Genomic DNA, 11,574 nt, shown 5'->3' with positions numbered 1-11,574 from the left:
CCCTGGCTCTCCCCACCTCCCGCCGCTGGGCTAAGCTCCGTGGGGCTGGCAGAGCTGATCAGAGCACAGTGCTGGCTTTGCCCGCCTCCCACTGCCGGGCTGCGCTCCAGTCGGCTCCACCAGCCCCATGGAGCTCAGCCTGGTATCAAAAGGTGGGCAGAGCCGGGGCTGCGCTCCGCTTCCTACCACCGGGCTGATTTCGATGGGGCTGCGAGCCGCTGGGAGCTGAGCCCAGTGGTGGGAGACGCCTTCCACCACCAGGCTCAGATCCATGGAGCCGCGCTGGGTATGGTCTGCACCCAGCACTGGTCCCAGGCATGACAGGAGGCTGGTGCTGCTGGCTGGGACCAGCTCATGCTGGGAATACTGGTGCTGCCGCTGGCACCAGCCTCCTGTCATCCAGCAGGTAGATCAGGGGCTTGCCCGCATCCCCAGGAGGGTTGTGGGGGCTCTGCGGACCCCCAATCTGCTTGCTGCATCACAGGACATTGCTCCTGCTCCCCAGCTCCTGCTTGTCAACAGCTTGAGGGGCAGTTTCCTTGAAACCTTCTGGACATGAACTGGTTTCTTTATACAGTTGTAAAGAAAGAGTGACACACTGGGCAAAACTACATGTCACCATTTGGTGACGTTGCTACGGTGCCATGCTTTAGTACTTCCTTTTGGAAGCACTGAAGCATGGTGCACTATGGGCAATTACTGTGTCATATGGGCGGCGCTTGCTTAGATTTCCCCACTATGTCACCATAGAGGCTCGCTATATTCAGGGAGTGCACTGCTATGGTAACATAGCTGGCGATTGTGTGTAGACCCCTGTGATCGCTGTCACCATAGCACACCGTATGGTGCACCACTACATTGCCATAGGGACACGTGTAGACATGCCCACAGTGTAAACCCTACCTCATTGTTACTCACTCAGATCTAGTCATGCCAGTACAAATGCGTTGTGTGTCCAGGTCCTGAGAGCTCTACATTTTGGTGCTTAGTCTTGCTTCCAAAGGCAATAAACTCCACTCCCCTGTTCCTATTTGATGCGTACAACCCTTCAGCAGTAGGCATGCCTGGGGGGCTCCTGGCACCCTGCTCAAGACGTGGCATTTGAGTGTGTCCAAGAGCAGCAGCTGGGCTGCTCCAAGGACATTGTCACCACTTGATTCCTGCGATTGACACGTGTGAAGTGGAAGAGGCTCCAAGGAGATTATTGCCTCAGCAGCATAAGAAAGCTCTTTGCACTCACAGTGTAGATGTACCCCCAGTGTAGAGGGAACAGCATGCACTGTCCATTCTGCTGCCTGTTTCATTTCCACTTGTAATTATTTTAAATATTTGAAGGCATGCAAGGCATTTCATTTGGTCTGTACATTGAAAAAAAAATTATAACAGCTATAAAATTGGGCACTCCACCATGGAAAGCCGTGGGTGTTGGAGCTGCGGGGGGGAAGGGGAGGGAGGGAGCTCTCTCTTGGAAAGCACTGGAGGTTTGATTGTAACTAGTAAAGACTTAGACCATATGGTGGATCCCTCTTTCGTTAATGCATTTGAGCAGCTTTAGACACTGTAATTGAGTGAATCCATGCTGGTTGGCAATGAACCTAAGTAAGTTCTGAAGGGATGTTGAGAAGTAGCTTAAAGCCAAGGATTGAGTGAGACTGTGGGTTTGTTTATTAGACTATTACGTTCCTGGGCATTGGCTTTTCAAGCAAACTAGGGAGCAGAATACCCTGCTGCTTCTGAACAGCTCATTTGTAATCCCATCAAGAGGCCATAAGGATTGCCTGTCTACTTCATGACAGTTCTGCTTTTCCCATCTCGTTGAGCTAGTCGATTATCTCTTTTGGTTAGTATCACTTCTTCCAAAGAACTGCTTTGGACATGAAGCTTGTCTCATCCTGTCACATCTCTCCAGAGGATCAGAGCAAGAATCATGGTCCAAGACGAAAGACTGACAATGGGATGTTTTTATTTTAACCTTGTTGGGAAAGCTAGCAAAAGGTTTTGACTTTCCATGTCATATTGATAGTTCGGGAACCTGTTGGTGAGATGAGAGGGGTTAATTCAAATGTTTTTTAAGTTCTTCTTACCCTTTGCTGTGCTTAGTAGCTTGTTTCCCAGATCACAATTCTTCTCTTAGTAGAAATTAAATAGGAAAAGTCTAGGCAAGTCCCATCCTGCCTCCAAACTGGCTTTGGAATTGCTGCAATCAATGTGCAGGGGCACCTCACGTCTAGGTACCCCAAAGATTTGTGTTTCTGAAGGTGCCATAGGCCAGAAATGGCACTGAACATCCAGTGCCATTTCTGGCCAGAAAGAGAGGGAGCTCATTGGTAAAAGCAGGGGCTGTTTGCTCTCATTGGAGAAGCTGGGACTGGTGGTGAGTAAAGAGCCCCTGCATTGTAATCACAGCTCTGAAACTAACTTTGCTTGTGGCCTTCTGTGATACCTTTAAGCACAGTTGTAAAGCTGAAATAATAATACCAGGCTGCAAGGTTTGACTCTTTGCAAACCTCTGTATAGGGCAGGGATGGCCAGCCTATGACATGCCTGCCACAAATGAACAGGCAGCAGCAGTGTATGGCACGTGAGCCCCGTGTGCTCAGTAAAGGAAGAAAGCAGAATGGAGCCCGGGAGTGCAGTGAAGTGCCGCATATGGAGTGGAGAGGGGCAGGGTGATTCTGTGCAAAGAGATATCAAGTGTCACCAACGGCCGGGTCAACCCTTCCCTGGCCCTGCACTGCTATTGAATTCAGGTCTTTGAATCCTCACTCACCACGCAAAATTGCAGCAGTTGTGAAGCCAGGGAGGGATTCACCTGGCTCTTGGCAGTGACACCTCCTCTCACAGAAGTGTCCTGCCCCTTCTGTACCCCATGGGACTGCAGCCAGAGACTTGAGCCTGCAAAGGCAAACTCTGTCAGGTACACCTCTGGGGCGGGCAGGGATCAGAGTGGCATTTTAGAGGGCAAAGTCTAACTCGTGGCAAAGCTTGGCCCCTTTTTGTGGACCAAGAGATGCAGAATGACTGCCGAGAAGTGGGGAGCAAGGGGACAGATGCAAGCGAGCCGGCTCATTGTCCTTCAAATCCTCCCTTAACATTCTGCAATTCCATGATATCAATGTCATAAAGGATGTGACTATGCTCAGGCACTTGGCATGCTGTGACTACTGCCTAGTATACTCCCCTCCTACCCCACAGCTTCTTATGTCCCATCCATCTGCATGTTGATGTTATCTGAGATTGTAAGCCATGGGGATTGCATGAAAGGAAATGAACCTAAGGAAAAAAAGTGCTGTGAAGACCGAGGGGCTGCGTCTCTGTTATGTACACAAAAAGGTCTTGATGAAAGCTCTTTGAAAACTCTCCAGCACGTTCTATGAGAAGGATGTCTCCAAACTGCAGTTTCAACCAGAGTAGATGGTCTTCTTCTTGTAGCTTTGCTTTGCACTGTTGAACAATCCAGATTCATTTTTCAGTCACTCGCGTGTGGCTGTTGCCCAGTGCTAGTGTTGCTTATTGGGGAGGGGGTCACGTGGTCCCACCAAGTGTGAAATCGGGCTTTCAGGAGAGTCCGCAGCACTAAGGAAATAACAGGATAGTCACTTGCTGGTGCTGAACATCTTTGCCAGACAGGTGAGATCGCCAGCGCTTTTTAAAGAAGAGCTGAGGCAGACTGAAGAGGAATAAAGGATAAAGGAATGGGAGATTGTTTAAGGTGTAAGCGGCCAGGCAAAAAGAGGCACAAAACTAGGAACAGTTTTGTGGTAATAAAAGGCCAGGAAATGATAGTGATTTCCACTCCGTTCCCTTGGTGCTGCTTCATCGATGTGAAAAGGAATGCAGAACTGTTAAAACACTGAACCAGGCACTTCCTTTTCATAAAGCCATCCTGTAGCATAAAACCAGCATGGTCGGCTTTTGGTTGCCATCAGTCCACAGGAAACATGATGGGTGGACAATGAGCTCCATAAATCACTGTCTGGTACATGACTCCTGGGGGAGGGGGTGCGGATATTATGAGTTGTGCTTAATTTGAAGGAGACAGAGTCTGCATGAAGCAGTGCAAAGGTTTTGTAATGTCAGTTCTTCTCTCCTTCTTCCTCAGATTCACTAAGCACAGTGAGCACCAGTTCTTAATCATTCGTTCAGCAGCTGTAATCAGCTGTGTAACTTGCATAGGAGATTGCAGTTTCATTTACACTCATTTATGCATGATTTTCACAACTCTTGCCTATATTTGCTGGGAGGTTTGCATTGGAAGCCAGATGCTTGTATATATCTTTTTTCTAATGAACTATTGGCCTGTTATAACCCAAAAGAGATTCCCATAAAAATCACTCAGAAGGCAATACTTTTGAAGAAGTATTCTGTAGCATGCAACAAATATAGTTGCTTTAATTGCCGCCAGTAAATGCTCTACAGTTTGGATTTACTGCAACAAGGTTGGTATCTGGCACATGTTGTGGATGATTCACTGAAAAGTAGATGCTGCCAAGCCTAGGATGGAATGCAGGAGCATTGAAAACTATAGTCCTGAGCCTAATTCTGCAAATCCATACTCACCTGAGTAGGCCTTAGCAGGGAATATTCAATATAGCCATTGAATTTTCCAAGAGTATTGTATCAAGGGTTGTGTTATAAGCTGATTAGAGTTTGTATTCAAAGCTCAATGGGTGAGTCTCCTGAGGGAACTACAGTTTCCCAGGGATATTGAATTCAAATGTTTAGTGCCGGTAACAGGGCTGTACAAGTGTTTACCCCTTTGGGCAAATAACATAGACTGGTTTGTCTTACAAGGGAACTGGCAAACAAAGAACTGGAAATGGTATCAAAAGAAAGCCCAAGTCTAGGAGAAAGTCCCTGCTCTCAATCCAAGAGTCGGAGCCTTTACAGGTGCGTTCCCTCTGGCGATAAGTGGTAAGCTGAATACACACGCAAGCTGTTTTGTACTACTTAGATGCATCTCCAAGTTGCCCCACAGTGACGTTGTGGAAGTACTAAAGCATGGTGCAGTAACCGCCCGTACGTATGTGCAGTGCACAGTTATTTTTAGCCGTTACTTTGCCATAGTGGCGCACTATAACGGGGGAGCATACCGCTACGGCAAAGTAGCTGCCAGTCACGTGCAGACTCACATGGTCGCTACAGCAATGTAGCACATCACAGCGGTTGCGTAGCATGACCTGTAGCCGCAACCCTTTTGTTTTATATAAATACTAGTTTGCTTGGTTTGTTGCTGGTTCACCCTTCATCTCTGCAAGAGAGCAGAGCTGCAGGTCCTGCACTGAACTCTTGTCTAAGCAGCACAATGCAGATATGCCAACTAGTTCAGAATGAGCTAGCTCGGGTTCTGGAAACAGTAATGCCATCTATGCAGTGTTTCTTGGCCTGAACTTCTATCCCCTGCTTCTCAACAGGGCTATTCAGCCTAGGTGAATAGGCATACTAACACGGTCATACTGCTTCTGGCACCCAGGCCCCAGGTCACAGTTGGGAAGGAAGGAATGTGGGTTCCTGCCTTGAGAAAAGTGACTGCTGGAGGCCTGAGACCTGTGCAGGTCAGAAGAGACCACAAAGGAGTCAGAGGTATAGTTAACACAGAAAGCATGATAGTCCTATCAATGTCAGTGCCTTCAGATCTGTGGATCCATCACCTCCAGTGATGATGTTGGCATCAGTGGTACTATTTATGTGAGTAAATACCACTCTCCCCTGAGTAAAGTTTTGCAAGGTTAGGCCATATATTTGGACAAAGTAATTCATATGCTCTTTGAAGCCTTGATCCAGCGAAGGACTTAAGCATGGACTTATCTTTAAAAGCATGATTAATGCCACTGACTTTATCAGGATGACTCACATGCTTAGAGGTGAAGTTTACCCATTAAGTGAAAATTGATGGTTTACCAAACATTATTCTGTCCTTTGACATCATTCCCTTTTCCAGTTCAGTGGAAGAAAACCACGTTGACTGATTTACACTGAGATTTTCCTTGAACAAAGCAATGCATAAAACAGTGCTGGGCCACACAGTACATAAAAATGATATTTTTTTCATGCTGTACCTCAGCTGCTGCTTCTAAACCATGATTGACAGATACCTGATTGAAGTTCAGTGGCTTAATATCAAAGACAGCAGCTCATAAAATCAGAGGGAAATTCAACTCCCCACCTATGGATAAATCAATGTATTACTTTGGGAAATTACAACTTGTGTATTAAGGGCTGGTTATTATTTAAAAACAAAGCCTGAAATGTATTGGCTACCCTTCCATCAGACAAGCTCTCCTGGATATTCTTTTATGATTGTTCCGTTTTCTGAGTTGCACAAAATAATTCAAAGTTAAACATAGCGGAGCTTACTCTGCTTAAGATATCAAGGGAATTTACATAATGACTAATTTAAAAGCACACACACAAATTAACCAAATTCACATGCAAATGAATATGTTTCAAAAGTTAGCACATTTTTATGTTGGCTGGGATTCAGCAGAGAATAATAATAAAAACACAGCCCCCCCTCAAGCCTCCTGCTGATCTTCAATCTGGAAAACAGTGTAAATAACTTTATGACGTAAGGGACAAGTCCTGTTCTCTGCTATATTGGGACAACCCTGGACAGGCAGTGAACCTGACTCATTTATACTGATGCACATCAGGAGTAAGTCACCCAATGGGAGCTGCATTTATTGAGAGCTGAGAGCGCTAGTCACACAAAACTGTCAGCCCAGAGGCATGTCTGCAAATGTGTCTGAATATAAAAGTGCCCAAATTAGTGGTCACGTCTGGAATTTGGTGACACAGGGCATGTCTACACGTGTCATTAGGAGGCAGCAATAAATTGTGGAGCTTATTGCTCTGCAGTTTATTGCTTCTGGGTGCACAGTTTACACATGCACTCAGACAGTAGCACATGGAGCCAGGTCACAGCAGCCCTGGCTGGCAGGGGACTGGCAGGGGATAGGACTTGTATTTACAAGTTCTACTTTGCTGCAGAGTTAATTAGATTCATGTACCCTAACAGGAGCACATGTGTAAACACTGAGACTTTTACTGCACACTTAATTAGTCAACTCCACAGTAAATGTCTCTAGTAGATATGATAGGAGGAAGTGCAAAATAAACCACAGAACCCAAAAATGAATACAGATTGGCCATGCAAAATATCCAAGCTATTCCAAGGCCTGAGTCCATACTGAGGGAGGCAGTAACACCAATGGCAGGACTGTGAAATTTCAACATTGGATGTGTGTACCCTGTGGCAAATGAAAGGTAATCTTCACTATCTTGTATTATTTCATAGCAAGTTTCCTCAAGCCGCATACAGATATTGAGTTTCTCCTAGGAGAGTCACTGCTATCCCAGAAGAAATCATGAGTGTATCGATGTTCAGGCTTTTTCTCCCAGAGCAAAAATGACCACTCTGGGAGAAATATAACCCTGGGAACAGCCAGGGTTAAATCACTCCTGAGGGAGCAAATGTCTGTATACAGTCTCTTGTACAAAAAGCTGCATCACAGTCCTCCAACATCCCAGGGGGCTTTTCTTTCATCCCCCTGTCCCATTCCCCAAGGAGACTTCATGTCACTTGCTGGACTCTGCTTCTTCAGTTAAGCAAGGAGCAGAACATATCCCCATCACAATCATGCATTGTGCTGTAGGGAGACCAAAGCTGACCCTGAGGGGTTTGGGTCAGCCTATCAGACCCAAACTCCCCCTGCATTGCTGCCATCTGTCTCCAGGCAGATTGAGGGAGTCTACAGTGCATGTAGATGTACATACAGGGGCCCGCTGGCTGCACAGTATCAGTATTGCAAGCTGTCTGCTCTTCTGGAGTTCAGCATTCAACTGTCTGTTGAAGAATTTCTGGGTAAGTTGTTTAATAAAATCAGAGAGAAATTCAACTCTCCCACCTATGGATAAATCAATGTATTACTCTGAGAAATTCCAACTGGTGTATTAGTGGCTGGTTATTATTTAAAAACAAAGCCTGAAATGTATTGGCAATCCTTCCATCAGACAAGCTCTTCTCGGTATTTTCTGAATTTCCCTCTGATTTTATGTAAGAGCCTGCTTCTCCAGGAAAACGAACATGGGAGAACTCTCCAAGGTCATTAGAACAAATGTATACAGCCTCAGTTACAATTGGCCATTGGTAAATTGAGAACTTCCTTTATTTGTATGTGGAACAGGATCCTCACTACTCTCCAATAAACTTCTAGAATTGTTTATTGATATCTATAAAGCATTGATATGCACTGTTCATTGATAACACAGTAAAAACTTACAGGCTTTGTTTCCTGTGGTTTTAACCTATAGAATATGCTACAGCTTTTAGCTTTTTACAGTAGGTCCAGTTGCATTTCTTAGTTATTGGCCCCAGATTGAAGCTGATTATGTCTGTGCTCTTACAACTAAATAGCCCTAGGTAAGTGTGTCCCCTGGGACCCATCAGTACTTCTGTTTAATATGTGAGCTAAAAATCCCCTCAATAGTGGTAGCACCTTTGATTTATCCTTATGTATTTTGTAGCTGGATGGGATTTTGAAAAAGTGGATGATCAAAGGTGCAAAGGAAGAACAGTTTGTTCTACATTTGGATGTAATTCAGAATGTATCTTCCATAGACTTTAGAAGCCTATTTTCTTTGTACAGTGGTGTAAACTAGGAGCTACCCCAGTGAAATCAGTGATGTCACATGTGTGTGAACCTATAGTAAAATTGATCAGAACCAGTCTAGACCCCTTCATATTCCTTAGCTCAGTTTTTAAGAACACATATAGGTAGATTAGACAAAGTTTGAGTGAGAGAAAAGAACACAGGAAGGAAAGTTACCATTCTTGGTACACGCACTTCCTTAAAGTCCTGACCTTGCCCTAGAACAAGGAGTAATGGCTTCAAGTTGCAGCAAGGGAGGTTTAAGTTGGATATTAGGAAAAACTCTCTCCCTAGGTAGTGAAGCACTGGAACAGGTTACCTAGAGAGGTGGTATAATTTCCATTTTTGGAGGTTTTTAAGGCCTGGCTTGACAAAGCCCTGGCTGAAGTGATCTAGTTGACGATGGTCCTGTTTTGAGCAGGGGGTTGGACTAGATGGCCTCCTGAGGTCCCTTCCAATCCTAATTTTCTATGATTCTATGGCGAGAAGGCTGTGACCCTTTCTTTCAGATTCAGATTGGGCCACCAGCATCCATGCTTTGGTCACATCAAGGCTAGAATACTGCAATGAGCTTAACATAGGACTTCCCTTATAGACTGCCTGGAAGCTGCAGCTGATGCAGAATGACACAGCGTGCCTTCTGATGGGCATAGGTGCCAGGGATAGGGACAGAAGTTACACATAATACAGTTTTAAGTAATCAGAAATTGGTTTAAACGTGTAACAGAACAGAAGCTCAGTGCACATAACCCAGTTTAAAAATGGCTGAAACTGGTTTAAGATAAACCTGGTTGAATGTAGTATCAGACTGAACTAATCTGGGTCAAACCAGTTTATGAAACTTCTCTCCCAGGCCCCTTCCTGGTTCAAGTTAAATCACAGTCCCCCAGCATGATTTGGAACCATGGGCTGGGCTTTTCTGTCTGCTCCAGCAGACAAGGGTTGGGGGAGGGGAGGAGGCAGGCAGGCACTGTCCCTTCCAGGCAAAACCTGGCTTGGGTCTGGGGCCAGGGAGTGTGGTTAAACACCCCTTCCCCCACTCAAATTTACTGTTGGCTGTGACTGGGCTACAAATCCCAGAGACACCTGGAAGCAACCCCTACCTATGTCTGGAAGCAGGAAGAAGTGATGAGCAAACCTGAAGTCTTGCTTCTGCGATTCTGGACTGCAAATTCCAGAGACCTTGTGGGCAGGAAGAGGATACAAACACACAGCCCATGTTGACTACATGCCAAAGAGCCATGCCATATCACCCCCTGGCTTCTAACCTGAGCCACTGCAGGCATGTGGCTGCATTTTCTGAATCAAATGTAAATGTTTGTCCAGTTGCTTCGCAGTTTAGTCTCTGCATCTTAAACTAACCTGCAAAGATGGAATCAATTCAGCCTTTGACTTTCCGTAATTAGCCCAGGAGTACATGGCTCCAGTTCTCCAGAGTCTACACTGGTTCCCAGGAGCTTTCCAGGCACTGAGCCCTGTGTACCTAAGGAACTGTCTTTTCCCTTACACCCCCATTGTGGTCCCTAAGGTCAGCCCAGAGCAATCTTCTGCAGGTGCCATCAATATACCATGTCTTGGTGAAAACATGTGGGAGGTGGGTCTCAGCAGCTACTTCTCAGCTCTGGAACTCCCTCCTTCTTGAGGCTCACCAGAGCCTAAGCCTTGATATCTTCCAGAACTGCTGTAAGACCTTCTTATTTGGGCAGGCATTTAGCAAACAAAGCTAGGGAAGGGAAATGGTGCTCGCCCCTAACCTAGGGGTCTTCAAAAGGAGGCTAGACAACCACCTAGCTGGAGTCATTTGACCCCAGCATCCTTTCCTGCCCATGGCAGGGGGTCAGACTTGATGATCTGCTTAGGTCCCTTCCGACCCTACCAACTATGAAACTAGGCTGGGATATTCCTTAGGGGGGTCTTTGTCTTACGTTGATGTTCTAGTCCCCATTTAAGTTTTTTGATCGTTCTCTTTTATAAATAATCTTTTTCTCTTTTTGTAAGCTACCCTGAGCCTTTTGGGGACCAATGGCATACAAATTGAACAAATAAATACGTAGCACTGGTGGACTAAATTGTATGACTAACATTTAAATATACCACCTAGAAGGTCTTTGCTTTGCATGTTTTACTAAGAAATAGCCCCTGACACTCTCTTTGAATCTGATTAACACCTACTGATCAGGGTTTGCAATCCAATTACCCTGCATAATGCTTTCTAAAAACTCCTGAACTCTGGATTATGTTTCAGCAAAAAGTTAAGATGAGGTGCAGGGAAAAGTGTGTAGTGGGGAGGGCAGGAGGGTAATAGAACTGAGCATGTGATAATTGCCTTGGCTTTCCTTTATTTTGATACATGTGCTCAGGTTTAACCTTCTGGGATTACTTACATAAAAAAAAATTAAGCATGTTAATAAACCTATTGAGGGATCGTGGTCTAATTAAAGAATAAATAAATACTGCAGGATTTGGCCATAATGCAACTACCCTCCTTTCATCATTATTATTAAGAGTATTCTTGTTTGTGCTGTGGTAATATTGAATTCCAAACTGATGCTGTTCACTGTAATGAGTTTTTAGGGTAAATTGTGCAGCCTATGTTTTTGGAGAAAAGTGTTTGTTGTATACAAAGTAGGAAAAAAGGCAGAGTTTTACATTAGGAGAGATAGTTAGCTGTATTAGTCTTAAGTCAGGCAGAAGGGAGGGTAAAGTTGCCCCTTACAGACTTAACTACATCAGAGCTTCAGTAAGCAATAGCTGACTTCATCAAATGCTATAATCTTTAAGGTAAAACTCTACTCTGGTTTCTGCCTGAGTTTTACATTTCCATTTGAGTGCTTTTTAAATCTAGGCCTTAGCTCCACAGTTGAAGCAGCCAACTTTGAAAAAGTAAAATCTTTTTCAAGAAGATACTCCAGAGACCTTTGCA

This window comes from Alligator sinensis, unplaced genomic scaffold, assembly GCF_000455745.1.
Source record: "Alligator sinensis unplaced genomic scaffold, ASM45574v1 scaffold624_1, whole genome shotgun sequence".
NCBI classification, from domain to species: Eukaryota; Metazoa; Chordata; order Crocodylia; family Alligatoridae; genus Alligator; species Alligator sinensis.
This window is presented reverse-complemented; position numbering follows the sequence as displayed.